The sequence below is a fragment of the Pseudorasbora parva genome, chromosome 10 (assembly GCF_024679245.1).
Source record: "Pseudorasbora parva isolate DD20220531a chromosome 10, ASM2467924v1, whole genome shotgun sequence".
Lineage (NCBI taxonomy): Eukaryota > Metazoa > Chordata > Actinopteri > Cypriniformes > Gobionidae > Pseudorasbora > Pseudorasbora parva.
The window spans coordinates 26,980,320-26,998,232 of NC_090181.1; the positions used below are offsets into that span (position 1 = coordinate 26,980,320).

Genomic DNA, 17,913 nt, shown 5'->3' on the forward strand with positions numbered 1-17,913 from the left:
TACCTTTAAGCAATGAATATCTAGCGTCATTGTATAACTCAAAATCCTGATATAGAAGTTGTAGATATTTTCATGTTGTCAGAACACGCCACCATAGCTGAACATTACGGTACAACATGACTAAAGGCACACCGTAAAAAAAAAAAAAAAAATTTGATTTTCATTACTCTCGTAGTGTATGAGTGCAGTAAAAAAAAAAAAAAAAATACACGTTTATATTGAACATTTATGGAGCAACAGCTTTTGTGTGAAAATGAGTCATAAAAGTGGTTTATTTTGTTTAAAAATCGTATAAAGGGGATGAGGGGGGCACAAAGGGCACAGTATTGATGCAAATATTTGCTAAAATATGTTTTTAATAATGTCCAAGTTAATACGATCCCATAATTTAATATAGATTTACAGTAGTAACAATAAATATTTTATTATATGATTTTTAAATATGATGGTTTCATTATAAATGTGGCTATTATCTCTAAGGTGGACACACAACTTAATATATGATACTTACAGTCTGAATCTAAACATGTTATGTAAAATAATGGAAAAGTCTGTTAACGATTTATCATGTTAAATGTGATGTCTTTAACCTCAACAGCAGGGGCGCCTTTTACCCCAATACCATACTTTTATACTTCCGTTTTGAAAAAATTGAAAAATTGAATAAAATATATTTAATAGATTTAGTGATTCTTATTTGTTACTTTTTTAACTTTAAATATTACATCAAATTAGTGCAGAATAAACTTTGCGCTGCTGCCCGCAATCGCGTCAAGGATTAGTCAAATTTCCACGTGCATCTTGAAAAGTGGATGTTTTAGGAAGTGCTTGTTTTTGTGCCATCTAGTGGTTTAGAGAAAAATAAAATCAAAGGAGCCCTTTACCCAATTTCAATTGACTTCATATATTCACTATACAATCACCTTGAGACCTGAAGTGATTAAAGGGTACGTTAGCTCTGAGAAGAAAAGCCACACATAATTTATCATCAAATGCAATGACATTCATACATTGTGACTAAAGTGTTCAAACATCACACGAGGTGTGAGTTACAATTTGCCAGGATTTTATTTTATGTTATGCCCCACCCCCATCATCGATACGTTCTAACATTAGAGGTTTCATGGTCACGCTCTAAAAATGCTTGACAGGCGAACGACAAATGCTTCCATGTCACAAAAAAAGTCAAACATCAAATGTTTACCATCTAATGTCCGAAAAGGTTTCAGCTACGTTAACACCACCTAATGGGAGCGTAAAGACTTTGATATATGGGAGTTTTTGTGAAATTGCCGGATTTCCATTGGGCGTATTTTCAATTCGCAACTTCAATTTGCACAATATGAAGGGTAATGGAAACGCGGCTACTGTTACACTATAATGATCAAAAATGTTTTATAATCTAAAGTCAAACGTTTCATTGTTACCGTCAAATGTCCAAACATGTTTAATTGTTAGTCTAATGTCCAAAAATGTTCAATTGCTATGGTCTAAAAACATTTGTTAAGTTCTAACGTCAAATGTTTAATCCCCCTTAGGTGACCCGTACAAAGTCTGAAGTGGAAGTACAAGTTTAGACATTCATGAAAAATGCATAGAACCGGTGTGTTTATATATGTTACACTATTGTGTTAAGAGTGTATAATTTACAGGCTCGATCATTACTGTTCTGATATTCTACTATTGATTTTTTTTTTATTACCTTTCTGTGCAATCTTGGTTTTCCATTATGCTAAACACATGCAAAACTAAAAATGTAAATGAAGTTGCCTTTTTCTAAACACTGTCTTTAATTTTAAAGTCCATCGTCCATTTATATAGTCACTTACCCTCCAAACCTTTGTGACTTCCTTTCTTTTGTGGAAGAAAAATATATTTTGAAAGTCATGCGGGGACTTTTCAAATGACATTATTGGGCTACTATTGCATGGACAGGCAATATATATTTTTTTTAAATATCATATTTTGTATTCCACAGATGAAAGAAAAAGTCATGTTTTGAGCGAATGACTGAATTTCAGTTTAGGGTGAACTATCTCTTTAATGCACCACAAAGACGTTTTCCAATCCATCTCTAATTGTGACAGTAGTGTTAGTGCAAGAACACACTGCAGAGTGCAAAGCGTTGCTCTAAACCATCATCTCGGTGCCTAAATCTGGGCAAATCTATGTGAATCTCTGGTCAGCAATATTAGCCTGTGAAATTGATGAATTGCTAGACATTAGCCCCATTCAAACAACAGATGTTAATTCACTTCAGATGTGAATTATCTGATCATTTGTGTCAGGAAGCATAATATGAATGACACAGATTATCTGAAATTCGGCTCTTCCCCTGGTAGACACAACGTCCTTTGTCTCCTCAGGTAGAGAGCTTTGGAGTTAAGGAGGCAAACTCCAGAATGTTCCATTAGCCAGCCGTGTCTCTAAACATCTCATTAGGACCTCGACATGGCCCGCCTTGGGCTCTGCTGTGGAGAGCGATTGCTTTGCTCTTTGATGAGAAAATATTAGTTATCCTGGCTCTGGATCTGTACACATATGTCCTGTTGTTTGGTGTCATTAACCAAGGACACCGGAAAAATCATAATGGCCTCAGTTCTTAAGGTTGCATACAAATGTCTGAATGATAGCATTTACTGCATAACTATCACAACTACTGTATTTCTAAATCTAAAGTCTGGTACAAAAGTCTGAAAACTCATTAAAAAGCTGGATTTCAAATGTAAAACTGTAAACAAAGAAGCATTATGATGTAAAGTAAGGTTTTTTTTTTTTTTTTACAAATCCGAAAAGAACGTTTGTGACATTGTGCTCTTTGGATCATCTTAAGTCATGTTGAAACAGAATCTGAGACCATTCTTTCCTATATCCGAGTGAAATGGCTTCTTGATCATGAAAAAATGTAGGACAGGCCTTAATTTTGGCATTGCTGCGATCTCATATGAATGACAGGTTGTCCCGCTCTCATACCAGTAAACACATCATCAGAAAAGAGATGCCGATGCAAGAGGAAGTTATTTTGATTAACGATTACAGGGACACATGAATTTTGACAAATGTGTAGGCTTACAAATAAATCATTCATAAGAAATACTGCAATATTGCATAAAAAAAGAATTGTCAATATAGATTTTACGCTGATTTAAAATCATACTGGAGATCATTAAAGCAGAAGGGACACTAATGTTCACGCAGCAGCAGAACGGTTGCGAGCAGGGCCGTACCCACCATTGAGGGTCATTTTCCGAAATGCATATAATGAAGTTTGTGAAATAACTGCCTAAATTTTAACACTGCTTTGGTGCTACAATGATATTGCATATTGCCAGGGTAACATGTCGTGTCTTTTGCATGCTCAATTTCACGATCGTTATAGACTAATCAAAGCTCAGCTTTGGGAAGGAAAGAGACACAGGTTAAGATAAGGAGACTGAGAGAAGAAGAAAGATGAGAGAGGAACAGCAGGTATTGCACTGTGCCCAAGACGAGATTAACATTAGTACAGTGTATTCCTATTTAAGACAGATATATGTTCTTTGGTAAGTAGCCTACAGTGGAAACCAATCTTTCTATCAGAACCAGCATTAACTTCCAGCCTTCGCTCCCACGTACATCAATGAGCCTTGGCTGCCCATGACCCTGTCGCCGGTTCACCGTTTCTTCATTGGACCACTTTTGCTAAATACTGACCACTGCAGTTTTAGAGATGCTCTGACCTAGTTGTCTAGCCATCACAATTTGGCCCTTGTCAAACTCGCTCAAATCCTTACTCTTGCCCATTTTTCCTGCTTCTAACACATCTACTTTGAGGACAAAATGTTCAATTGCTTCTTAATATAAGATACAGATAAAGAGTTGATCAGTGTTATTCATGTCACATGTCAATGGTTATAATGTTATGCCTGATTGGTACAGTTTGGTACTGAACAGGAGCTATATAGGATGGGGGGGGGGGAGCGAGAGAGAGAGAGAATCTGAACTGTAGATGATAACTTCAAACGTTGCAATTTTTTCTCTGAGAAACTCCTTTTTTATATATTGCTCCACTATTTTTCTGGGAATTGGTGATCCTCTGCCCATCTTGACTTCTGAGAGACACTGCCACTCTGAGAGCCTGTTTTTATACACCAATCATATTGCCAAATGAACTAATAAGTTGCACATTTGTACAGTGTCCCAATTTTTTTATTTTTTATTTTATTTTATTTTTATGATGACAAGCCAGAATGAAAAGAATCCGAAATGAAATGGTAGTAACAAGGCTTTTTTTTTTTAAATGTAAGGAGTAGAAGATACAGTTAATTGCATGAAAATGTAAGGAGTAGAAGTAAAAAGTCAGCTGAAAATGAATTACTCCAGTAAAGTAGTATAGATAACCCAAAATGTCTACTTAAGTAAGGTAACAAAGTATTTCTACTTCGTTGCTTGACACCTCTGAATACAACTTGATTGAATGATTTCATGTCTAATTTACTAGGAAACGCGAAGGCAGCATTAATATGATTCCGTCCACACACACACACACACACACACACACACACACACACACACACACACACACACACACACACACACACACACACACACACACACACACACACACACACACACACACACACACACACACACACACACACACACACACATAAACTACAATTTACATATGTATATTTATAATTGCATTATCGGGGAGCCCCGTGCTGTGTGAATGGAAGTGTAGTAGACATGAATTGTCCATGCCGTTTTACAATGCAAACTCGTTGCATGTTTTTAATGCTGGGTTTTTGCTCCCGCCTTTGGACTGTGCACAAATATCCAATCAGTAGTCGATGAACGCATGTCTCATTTGCTGTGTCAGTGTCACTGTGATTGCAGGTCATATTTATGGCTAGGTAGAGCAAAAAGGTGAGATTTAAATCAGTTAATCACACGTTTTTGCATTCCACTTTTCCAGTTTTAGATACATAAATACGAGTGCTGGACAGTGAGAGTAACACTTGTAAAATTGTTGTCAATCCCAAATTGACTGTGTGAATGTAGCAATTTTGTGTGAATGTGCATTTTGAAATTCATGGGTCTTATATCTATTCAATGTTGGCTATATAAAAATGTCTTACTTTTAATTATTGGATGAATTCATTTATATTTAATATATATATATCTTTTTTCACTAGTGGTCTCAGTGTTTTGGACCCCCACTGCAGTCAGTTCTTTGCCCCAGATTCAATATAAGATAGAAAGAATGCTGTGTTCCATGAACTAAGAGCACCATGCTGGTAAGAATGTGTTGCTAATCACCTCCGTCTTTGTTATTTCTGCGGCTGAATCCTTTTCAGCTCAGCTGATTTGATCAAGGTACTGCCGTTTCCAGACTTTGAGCAGTTTCTCTTTCCCTCCCTCTAGAGAAAAAGCATTTACTGAGAATCCAAAAGAAAAATATGGTGTTAGAACCTCCCCTTCCTTCAACACAATCTCGTGGGAGCCGAGGAAAGGTATCAAAACAAAGAAAATCAAAAATTTCAGACTAGATAATAACTTGGATTACAAAGAAGTGCGCAGCCAGAAGAACTAGTAATTGGGTCAAGAGTACTTCATGTGCAAAGAATGAAAATAATAAGATGAGATAAAAAATAAAAAACAGATAAGATTAGAAATATATGAAACCTTTTGCTTGTTAACTTTGCTGAAGATTGGCTTGCTTCTGTCAACCCATCCTTAGGCGTTTTATTTTATTTTATTTTAAACTCATTTTCACAATGCGATATGTCTATTTGCACAATATGCTCATCAATGTAAGCATTGGTCTTCATTTAGGTCTCTTGAGTATACATAGCATCAGGCCACTGTCCATCCTGGTTATTTCGAATGTCTCTTAAGCTGTTGGACCATGTGTCTTTTTAACTCCCACAGCGCTGTGGCCAGACCGTAATGCCTCCCTGTCCACTTTAGCCACAGCCGGCCCCAGGGGCTATCTAAGCCTCTTTGGCAGGCCTGAATCCCAGAATCCTTTCAACAGAAATAATTGTCCACGACAATCGCTGTGTGCTTTTCTAATGCATGTGACAGAACTTTTTTGTCGTTGTGACGCCCACGAGCCTGGCTAGCGATACATGTGGAATATGCTAAGCTATGCAATCTCAGTCCTGATTAATAAGTGCCACGAGTGCTTTGGAGTGCTCACGCTGGACGTTAATGGCTTCATTCAGCAGTTGTGTGACCACGCTGGAAACCGTGGGACCTAATGTCTTGACATTATTCCACTTGACCACTCTCGAGTGGGATGATGATGACCTTAATTGTCTTAATTTAGCCTGCCTGCTTGTATAAATCTGTCCTCAGTGTCGTTCATGTAATACAGTCTGTTATCTTTACTAATTAAAAACACATTAAAAGTATGCTATATGTTAAAAAACAATGTAGTTTTATTGTTATTTTTAAATACACATTTTTAACTCATTTGAATTTATATTTTTTTTCTTTTATAAAATACAGCTAATTGTACCTAATGTGAAATTTAAATGTGTTCGACAAACCTAGTCATGAAAATAATATTTTGAATATTTTGTGTCCACCAAAGCGTTTTTAGCCTGCTGAAAATACTAGGCATTTTGGCAGTGCAGTTTTTTTTTTTTTTTTTTCAGTTGAGACTCTTTGCTTATGATACGGAATATCTGCGGAAGTGTTACTAGTATCTTATTTCACAGATAATTTATTTCTGTATTGATTCTATATATAAATACAGATACAATTTAAAGTATTTGCTCTGGCTCTGGCTCTTGTTTTATTTTTTTTTGTTTCCCTTTATGTTTGTTACACAAGCAGAATGTGGCGGTTGGTCTGTGTTGCATTTGTCCCGCCCTTCCTCCACTCTGATTGGACAGTTGGGTGAAAAGTGACAGTGATGAGCGCTGCGTTTTACTTAAAAGTTGAACATTGTTCAACTGTGCGACCAATAAAAATAAATAAATAAAAAAAACAGAACGCTCAGCGTTTGAGCGTGAAATACTCGCTCAGTGCCTTGTTGCGCTCATGCTGTCTAAAAACGCAGCGCTCCCATTGAAAACAATGGGATACTCCAGGGATAAAACACTTTGGTGGACACACGGCTTTAGTGAAGTGTCAAGACCATTGTAAATATGCAGACTGATATTAGACTGTTTCTACTAAAGGCATATAGGTTCCAGTAATATTTGAAGTTGCCTCCTTAAGTTGTTTCATTCTTTCACCTCTTCTTTTGTTTCTTCCTAGACTGTGCCACTAGTGCCGCAGATCAAATTTGCAGGCGGCGCAGTGCACCTGTGGCAGACGCTAAATACAAGCTAACAAAAGACCCAAACAAACACATTCAAAAGCAACTCTCCTCAATTTTCCAAATGACTTGTCCATTTCATGACAATACTTTTTTCCCGTTTTTGTGCCAAGCCAGTCTTTCTTTTTCTCCCCCCTTCTAGTCAAGGCAATCACCTCTCTCATATACATCTGTACAAATTGATTTCCTCTTTACAAGAGAAGATAAAGAGCACAGCAACAGAAATACCTGTAAGTGAGGTATAATTACTGAGAGAGACACCCCCTACTGAGTCCATTCAGCAAAGTCCCAACAACATGCATTTAAAACCTCAATAGCGCTCGACAGCCTCGTACGAATAAGCCAGAGATTTGATTAAAATTATAGCTCTTTTGCTCCTACTTCATCTATTAAGATAAGCATCTTGTTCGGGGCATTTTTATATATACATATGAAGAGGGCTGGTACAATTTAACAGTTTTCTCCTGCTGCTCCGTACAAAAGGATCCCTGAGGGACCACTTCACTCTCACCTGTACAAAGCGGTTGGTGTCAGAGTGGCAAATGGCCATGTTCAATAATATTCAGGAGCTCTGTCTTTGACAGGGTGTCTAAAAGAATGTGTCACTCCGTTGTTCGCTTTCTAACGTGTATTGTGTCTGCATTGGCCTCATCATCTGTCACTCACTGGTGTTGTAATTTGTGTAATAGTTTTTAAATATTGACTATTGGATCTGGTTTGGGACGGAGTTGGGGCATGTATTACAAGTAACGCGAGTTGCGTAATCAGATTACTTTTTTCAAGTACCTAAAGTTACTTTATTTGCCCATGTATTGACTGACATCTCTTGTCCCCATGAGAGAAATTGTAAGTGCAGAGGTGATGGTTATTTTAGTTAGGCTAATGTGAGCATGCATTTACTCACATATGAATAACATAATAAAAACAGTGAAATTCATGAATTAATTCATGAAAAAAACTCAGAATAGTATGTACACCTGCAATAATTAAATTACACAAATATATTTGTATTTAATCTTACTATATAAACTAATGTCTTTGCTACGGATCTTTGATGATTCAATGCAACTATACTAATAAGCAAAAATGACTTTAGATAACACGTTTTTTTGTTTTGTTTTTTTCATTGCTGAAGTGAGAAGGTGCTTCTCATTTCTTATTTGTGCATCCTCGTTTCCTTTCCTCGCATCTTGGCTCCTTAGGATGCAAGGGAAGGATATACCTATGTATCCTCGCATATGACTCCTCAAGAACCTTCCTCACTCCTCATTCCTCGCCTCCTCTTGGTGCAATTCGAGATTTGGGATGCCCTAAGATGGCTGAGTTTCAACGGTTTCCGGGTCACAGGTTCATAAAATGAGCAAGCATCAGAGCACCCAGAGGTTGCGTCCAAAATCGCATACTCTCTTGAGTAGGTAATTATTTTGAATAAGTAATTACTTCACGACCGCTAAGTATGTTCTATATAGTGTGAGTGTGTGTAGTATGAATGCAATTCGACGTACTACATTTGCAGTGCTGTCATTATCACATGACCTACAGCAGAAGTTTCACTGCCATCAATAAATTCCCTGTGGCCTTATGGGATAGTTAAAGCATCCATGGTTTGCACACCAGACTCTTGGCTGAAGAATTAGGTCATCCGAGTACTTTTTGCCTACACTTTTATGAGTACAGTGCATTCCCTACTATATAGTATGCGATTTTGGATGCAGCCAGAATGTTGGGGTGCTTCACAATTCTTATTTGTGGATCTTCATTTCCTCACTCCTCGATCCTTGCGGTGCAATTAGAGAGTTGCGATACAAGATGGCTGAGTTTGATCGGTTTCCAGTTCATATGATGGAGGACAGATGAGCGAGCAAATGAGGAGGGATATTGAGACGCTACCTTAATATTTCTTCTTCTGCCCAAGCGGCAACCTCCCGCGATCTCTCTTGAAGGCAATACGGAAGTAGTGTAAACTGCAATTCCTCAACTGGCCACTAGGGACAGGCTCCAGAAAATCTCATTGAGCCTCATGTTGAAATTATTATTATTATTTTTTTTTAAAATGTTTACAGCCCGGTTCAAATTGTGGTTTTGGTCTATATGGGGGTGATTTAAAAAAAAATGTAACTCATTCATTTACATTATATAAAGCCTTAAAGTTCTGCATAATTAAGTTGTTACTTTGAGTGACAGGTGGATAGCCATTTATCCGCCGTCTATAGTCATTGTCACCTAAGCTCCGCCCACATCCCACCTCTTTGCCCATTTTCTGTTATCCGGGAGTGACACGCGATGACGCACTAGCAAGATGGCAACGGCCAGCTCGACCCTACTTTACACTTCAGAACGGCTTATCGGAATCCTATGGGTCCCATCACGGACACTACGTCTATATTTTTTTACAGTCTATGCTTCTGCCTCATATTCTTCTGCAATCCAGAAAAGCAGCACAGCTAAAAGGTTTGTTTGCGCTGCGCCCTCTATTGTACAGCCGTGAAATTGCATTTCCTTCCTGAGGCTTATTAATTTCCCTTTTGGTTTGACGTTTTCCTTTTTTTTATTTTATTAAAATACAAACAAGCAAGCCCAGCCCAGATGAAGAAAAGTAATGAAAAAGTAACAAAACAAATGTATTTTTTAAAACGTAACTAAGTAATGCCATCACTTACTTTTTTAGGGAGTGATGCAAAATTGTAATGCATTTACAAAGTTTCTGTCCCCAACACTGGGTTTGGATACACGGTTATATCTGGAATAGTTCACCCAAAAATGAAAATTCCGTCATTTACTCATTCTTATTCATCCACACCTGTATTACTATCGTTTTCTTCAACAAAGTTGAGATTGATTAACTATTGGTCACTCTTTTCTACACAATTACAGTGTATGGGACAAGATGCTCAGTACTCAAAAGAATCATAAAACTATTATAAATATGATCCATGTGATTTACACACTAAACTACAAGTCTTCTAAAGTCAAATGATAGCTTTGTGAGAAACCGATTCAAATCTATGTTGTAATTCACTGATAATCTTTGCCACCAGGGTCTGTCAACCCCTGTGACTGGATCGTGTGACTGGAATCAGCGATTTGAATTTGTAAATTAATCATTTGTATTAGTATTGTGAACCAAATCATAAAAAAATAACTGATTAGATCCGACTTCAAAATAATGATTTATTTGTAAACCAGACATCTCTATTTCTCTCATTTACCTTTGAAAATGTTGAAAGAATTATAATGCAGAAGTCGTATTACTTTTATCACACTTAAATGATGATTTGATTATTTTGATTATTTTTATTATAATTATTTTTTTTTAAAGATAAAGTGTCAGTCCCTGTTCTTTGTAACAGAATAAAAGAGCTGTTCAGAATGTATTCTTGTGCATTTGGCAGAAGATAGAAAGTCATATAAATTTGGAACAACTATTCCTTTTCATATGAAAAAAAAACAAACAATCCAAATATGATGATGAATATATTATGACTCATTTCAGGAAATTTTATACTTTGTTTGTTTTGTTTTAGGTCATTTTTGGCAACTATAGTGGGAACCTTTCGTTGCAACAAAGGAATAAACAGAGTTTTCAGCTCAAAATAAGCTGTAAGTAAGAAACGAAAAGGCGTGACAGTTCTGGAGAGGATGAAGCGAGAGGCAAGAAGTTTTATGCACTTTTACCTTATATTTTGCAGGTGACAGATATGTCAGGACCTAAAAAACCCTGCGGTACAGCATTTTTCTTCCACTAAAAGGAGTTTCTTTAACTAAAGAGCACACAGACAACCCGAAGGACTTGTATTTTTAACAAAGCATTTCTCTTTTTTTGAATATCTTCTAGTAGGTTCACCTCATCCCTCCAAGCTTTTGTGCTTTTCTTTTGTATTAAAATTTTTGGAGGGAAAGGCATGAAGCAAAACAAGAGCAGAGGGCTGTTTTTCTTTTTTAGTGGTGAGCTGATACTAGGTATTGTGAGTTTCGCAATGTCTAATGATCCACTGACAGTGCTGTTGTGTCCCGTGAGGCCTGGTTTGAGTGACTTGTCTGATGTGGTGAGCTTTTAATGGTACATAAAAATGAAGTCACCTAATAAATGAGAGGGAGGATCAGGGGAAGGAGGTTTAAGAAAGAGTGTCCTCTTAGTTATGACAGTCATTCTTAGCTTAAACTGGCATGCACAGTTATATGCTTTTTAATAGTTTATAAATATTACTACACAAATAAGATTTAAATAATTGCCATGGTTCTTCCATCAATTTGCTTATAAAACTGAATAAATACTAAGTATCGGTAACTGCCTCATAGAATCAAACGATAAAAGAGGACATTATAGAGGCACCGTGTGATTTCCTTGAACCTTATACTCTAGATTGTCATGGTTTATTTATAGATGTTTTTGAATATGTGTGTGCTGTGTAAACGGCAAAGCAGTGATCAGGGCCTTAGATTTAGAATGTCCAAAGTCAATTTCAGGATGAGTTACTTTGGCATTTGTAGTTTCTGATAGGGCACAAATGCTTCACTCTTCAATTGTCACCATATATTAGGCATTATATATCAGTTATCTTCTTATTTTTGGCTCCGTTTTCTATGTCTGTAATATAGATAACTGCCAAAGTAGGAGAGGTGGCAAAGTAACCTTAGCACATCCCACAAATGTTCGATTGGATTAAAATGTGGGGAATTTAGAGGCCAAGTCAACATCTTAAATACATTTTTGCTTTGTCGCAGGGAAAATTATCCTGCTGAAAAAGGCCACAGCCACCAGGAAATACTGTTTCCATGAAAGGAAGTACATGGTTTGCAACAATGCTTTGGTATCTGATACGTGTCAAAGTAACGTCTACATGGATGGCAGGACCCAAGGTTTCCCAGTAGAACATTGCCCAAAGCATCACACTGCCTCTGTCGGCTTGCCTTCCTCACATAGTGCATCCTGGTGCCATGTGTTCCCCAGGTAAGTGATGCACACGCACATGCAAACTGTGATGCACTGTGTATTCTGAAACCTTTCTATCAGAACCAGCATTAACTTTTTGAGCAATTAGAGCTACAGTAGCTCATCTGTTTGATCAGACCACACAGGTCACCCTTCATTCCCCACGTGGATAATTGAGACTTGGCCGCCCAAGACCCTGTCACCAGTTCACCACCATTCCATTCTAGCCATCACAATTTGGTCAAACTCACTGAAATCCTCACGCTTGCCCATTTTTCCTGCTTATAACACATCAACTTTAAGGATTTTTTTTAACTTGCTGCCTAATATATCCCACAGACTAACAGGTGCCATTATGAAGAAATAATCAGTTATTTACGTCATTACCTGTCAGTGGTCATAATGTTATGCCTGATTGGTGTGTATGTATGGAACTACATATGATGGCTGTTATGTATACTGTATGTCTAAATATATATATATATATATATATATATATATATATATATATATATATATATATATATATATATATATATATATATATATATATATATATATATATATACCTGAACCTGAAAGTGTCTTTCATTTTTCTGATGAGTGATGATCCCACTGAACATATCAGCACTTGCCATCATTGCTTAAGGTGTCTGGTTTGGTAATTTATGGTCATCTCTTGGGATTCCGGGGCAGCAGCAGCCAATTCCACAGTTGTACTTGTACAGATAAAATAAGACTTAAGAGGTTGTCCAGCCATGTTCACAGCCCCCCCCCCCCCCCCCCCCCCCAAAAAAATAAAAAAATAAAAAAATAAATAAAATAAAAATAATTTCCAACTAACTGGTTTGAAGCACAGATTTGAACTGAAATGGAACAGTGTGAAAATCAAATTGTGTGGAATAAAATCTAATGGCTGGGTTTAAAAGTGTCACAACACTGGCAAAATATATGGTGGCACTCTGTCTCAGCATCTTACTCTGAGGGTGTTCGCTGCCTTAAAACAAACACTTAGAATAGTATATTCAGTAGTATCTGTGTTAGATTTAAAACTGACAGTTACTTCAATTCACTGAACATTACTTTTATTTCTTCCTCTTTACTCCCTATACACACCTAAGAAAAAAGTAAGGCTTGATGGAGCAGTCAGACCCATAACGTAGGTCGGTATCCGCCGCACTTCTTTTCTTCCCGTTACTACCTGCCTACCTCTCCAATGCACTCTTTGTATTCAGCATATGTTAGACTAGCAGATTGTTTGGCTGTTCTCTTGTGGAATAATCAGTGCCAGAGCAAATGCATCTGCTTCATGAGAACCATTCTCAATGTGAACAAATGTCTCTGAGGTTGTCCAACACATCCACCTTGAAATATAGCTGATTCACTGAGGCCTTGGCTCTCAACATCAGAGAGTTGTGATACAAATGTTGAGTTTGTTTTTTGCCACAGGCCAGCTTCTGTTGTGTGGAATTGAAAGAGGCAGAGACAAAACGGCTATACTTGCTGCTTCAATCAAGGCCAATTAGACAAGTTTGTATGAACAGGTTATTTCAGCCCAGAGAACCACGTACATGTTAAAATGCTATATGAGGGGAAAGTCCACATGAAATAAAAACTTACTTTACTTATTGTCTTAGCAAATACATGTTCAGGGTCTTTTAGTGAAGAAATACTTTTCTGATTTTGTCATCACCAAGCCCTCTTCTTAAGCAATCTGAAGAAAGAAGAAAAAGGTTCTGTCATGGCACGGGCTGATAGTTCCTTAAGTCAGTCTTCTAGCAGTCACATTGTTCTCTACATCAGTAGCCAATGAGCTCGCTGCTAACTTTCAAATACTTGGTCCGTATTTGCTGTACTAGTTGCAGCACACTTTCAGGAACCCTCCACCTTCCCCAGCTCCACCTGTAAATATCGGCTACGTTCTGGCGCCGTGTGAGATTCACTTCTGCCGTTGGTGTAAACTATGCCAGACCGTGTATATTGACCTTCCTTACCGGAAGTGAAGTGAGTTTCAGGCTGATGGATATAGCGTTGTATTTGAGGTAAAAAATTATATAAATACGGCTCGATTTCTCACACAAACTGATCGTTTTGTGTCTTAAGATATCAATGTCGTCATGAGCCACATGGTTCTTTGTGCATGTTGTCTGAGCATGTTTTTTTTTGCTCTCATAGAATTGTAACCCATTCACATGCATTATATGACTGTCACACAGCAACGGTTGAAGTTACAAATCTTAATTTGTGTTCTACTGAAGAAACAAAGACACATACATGTTGGATGCACTAGGGGTAAGCAGATAAACATCACATTTTTACTTTGGGGTGAACTATCCCTTTAAGGTTAATCAAAGAACAAAGGTAAGAGATTAAATGACTCACAAATCTTGCTTTAATATGGACTCATCTATATTTGCAGTACAGAGTGTTGATAAGGTTATTCAATTTCGGTATATTTCCTATTAGACAGGTAGGAAGGGCAAGTGGCTTTTAGTAGTCAGTTATTAGTATCAGTTACACTGGCCTTCATTCATAAAAATATTCCATTAAACAAATATTTAAAATATACTTTCATGTTTTTTTCTACATTAATTTGGAGATTAACTGTGAAACTATTACATTATATTGTAAATGTTTTTAATCATGATTAACCGCGATTAATCACAGAAAAGATGTGTGATTTATCTAGGCTAGCTATTTTTTTAATCGATTGACCGCACTAGTATATACATATGTTTACATTAATCCAGAGTAATAGAAATGAGCCAATCAGATATTAACCGATGGCTTCAGATAAGATATGGTGTTGTGCAGAAAAAAAATACTATATAATCCCTCAAAAGGCTCATGTTACTAAGAAAAAACCCAGCAAGAGGATTTATTCAGATATTTAGATGACTAAGCTTCAACGGAAATGTTAGAGGCATGGTACCGTATAGCTCAGCACTTTCACAGAACACACATTGCGTTCTTCAAGAGGACTGAATGAAATGGCATCATAAACATATGCTTTTATTTAGCATTTTATGGTTTCAAATTGCATTCGCAGAACCGGCACCCCCCCATATCTCATTTCTTAAGCGCATACAGGCAAAAGTGAGGCATTGTGACAGTGACCATGTTCAGTCAGTGGGAAAGGGCCCCTTTGTCTGCCCTGCTCCCTGTCACGGAGGGTCACGCAGGCTTACCCTCGGAATAAAGCCCTGGCCATTGTTATAATTTGCATTGATGCATAGAGAAGGAGATAGGCTGCTAACAGGGGTTACTCGGAGCAGGGGTGTCTTTGCATGGAAATGTATGCTCAGGACGGACAGTATGCGTATTTCTCTCACCCCCCCTTTCTCCCGCAGTGGTGTAGGCCTCTTCAAGGTCACTGCCAAAGACAGTGGAGCCAATTAGTATGCAGATCAGGACCTGATATGGTTTAAGGGTATTGCTCTGATGCAATCACATTAGTTAGGCCAGTAAAGAATCCTCAGCTTGACCTCAATCATTGCAGCCACTGGAGAAGGTGAAGAAAGAATAGAGGAGGGTCTGCAATGTCCCGATGCTTCTTCTGGTCCCGTACCCGCCATCACCATGGTCTCCACTGTAGGCCTTTTTGAACTTTGCTTTCAATATTCAGTAATGAATTTATTGATATTAAGATTCTGTTGATGCTTTTATTTCATTGTATGCCATCCCTGGGAATCAAACACTACAAATTAGATGTTTGTTTTGTGTCATTATCTACCCTTCCTTCCTTCCTTCCTTCCTTCCTTCCTTCCTTCCTTCCTTCCTTCCTTCCTTCCTTCCTTCCTTCCTTCCTTCCTTCCTTCCTTCCTTCCTTCCTTCCTTCCTTCCTTCCTTCCTTCCTTCCTTCCTTCCTTCCTTCCTTCCTTCCTTCCTTCCTTCCTTCCTTCCTTCCTTCCTTCCTTCCTTCCTTCCTTCCTTCCTTCCTTCCTTCCTTCCTTCCTTCCTTCCTTCCTTCCTTCCTTCCTTCCTTCCTTCCTTCCTTCCTTCCTTCCTTCCTTCCTTCCTTCTGAACCAACAACATTTGTGCTTCTTGAGTCATTATCTAGCAGTGTTACTGGTTTATTATAAACCAGTAAAAATGGCCAATTACAGTGGGGTTCAAGTAAATTTTATTATTATGTTAATGTTCTAAATCCTGAACCATATTTTTCTTTCCAGGTTTTAAAGCCGATTTAAAATGTGGTCACAGACTTTTGGACCCCACTGTATATCTAACAGTTAAATGCATAATCTGTGCACTAAATATGACCAAAATTTGTTTGTAAATGTAAATGCTTATTTCATAGTCTGCACTGTGTGGGGCTGCTGTTGTGCTGCGTAAACATGATTTCGGACCGAGCACGCTGTTCCCCTGGTGGTCTGGTGCCCGGTCCGAGCCGGTCTGCTGTGGCCTTAGAGGCTAGAATGCAATTTACTACCCCCCCTTTTTTTTCTTTAAATCTGTGTCCGGGTTGTAAATTTCTTCCAATTCTCGCTCTTTCGCTCCTTCTATCTTTCTCCCCTTGTCGGAATTAATGAGATCAGGTTTGATCAGGGCAGCCGAGTGTTCAGAGAGAAATCTCACAAGCGCCTTGTGTCCTGTAATAGAATTTGCATCTAATGCATACATAAATCAAACATCTTTCTGGACATTTTCATATGCATAATGTCATTTCATCCTGTTTCTTTCTGAGTGGGGTGCTGAAGGAGAGGAGGGGGTATATGTAGGTGGCTGAGGGGATTGTAGTCAAGTAGAGAGGTGAATTTTTTTCATTCTTTTTTTTAACTTCCTTTTAAAGGTTTCCTTTTTTGCTGACTGTGTTCATAGTGCATTGCAGAGATTACAGATCTTTTGGGGTTTTCTTGTCAGGAACTTTTATCGTGAAGGGGATTGTTGTATGTTTGGGCTGAGTGTCTGTGCGTGTGCGCTAATATGTATAAAACATGAGATATGTGTATTTTTGTGCGTGTGTGCAAGGATCGGAGAATAAACATGCTTTGTGTATGCATTCACCCACCCACACATGTGGATGTGCACATGTATTTTTCTGAGCGTGAATGTGTGTGTGTGTGTATATTTGTGCTGATGGCATGTTGATAGAGAGACCAAGGGATGGGGTGGGCCGATGCTACAATATTTCTTTCTTCCACTACCTTAGTCTTTGGGGCTTTGTTATGCAAATGCACAAAAGAGTAGGAGATTCAAAGTGCCAAGATTTCAAGATTTTTTTTCTTTCTTTTTTTCCAAGAACAAAGTGATGGGGTATCTTGATTGTCCTCAATGTTTGGTACTACCTTGCTAACAAGGCTTTACTTTGTAGAAATCGTATTTGGAACCATCACAGTTTGCATGTCTATGAAGGTACTTATACTACACTTTACCATCATCAGGCAGATTTACTGTATATATGCAGTGGAACTATCGGTTAGGTACGCAATATTAATTTATAGCGAGCATCACAACCGTCTACAGTAACGTTCGGTTGGTTTACACTGGAGACCTTCATATCTGACAGTGGTCTTGAGTGTTTAACATGAGCGTTATTGGCTGCCAGATCACTGGCTTAACCTTGCTAGGCTCCGGTTTTAAAATACATTTGCATTTTCTCACAGATTTATGAAACAGTTTTCACTTGATATTACATTCATTCCGCTCATGAGCGAGATTGTCCAT

The 17,913-nt window shown here is 37.9% G+C and overlaps 1 long non-coding RNA gene across 1 annotated transcript in view; it reads left to right on the forward strand.

Annotated features, from left to right (window-relative positions):
- The window catches only part of LOC137091365 (uncharacterized), a 172,510-nt gene that overhangs the window by 38,689 nt on the left and 115,908 nt on the right, over positions 1 to 17,913 (forward strand). The window contains exon 2 of the long non-coding RNA XR_010908076.1: positions 12,038 to 12,263. This is a non-coding gene — a long non-coding RNA (uncharacterized lncRNA). The remainder of the gene's footprint in view (positions 1 to 12,037; positions 12,264 to 17,913) is intronic.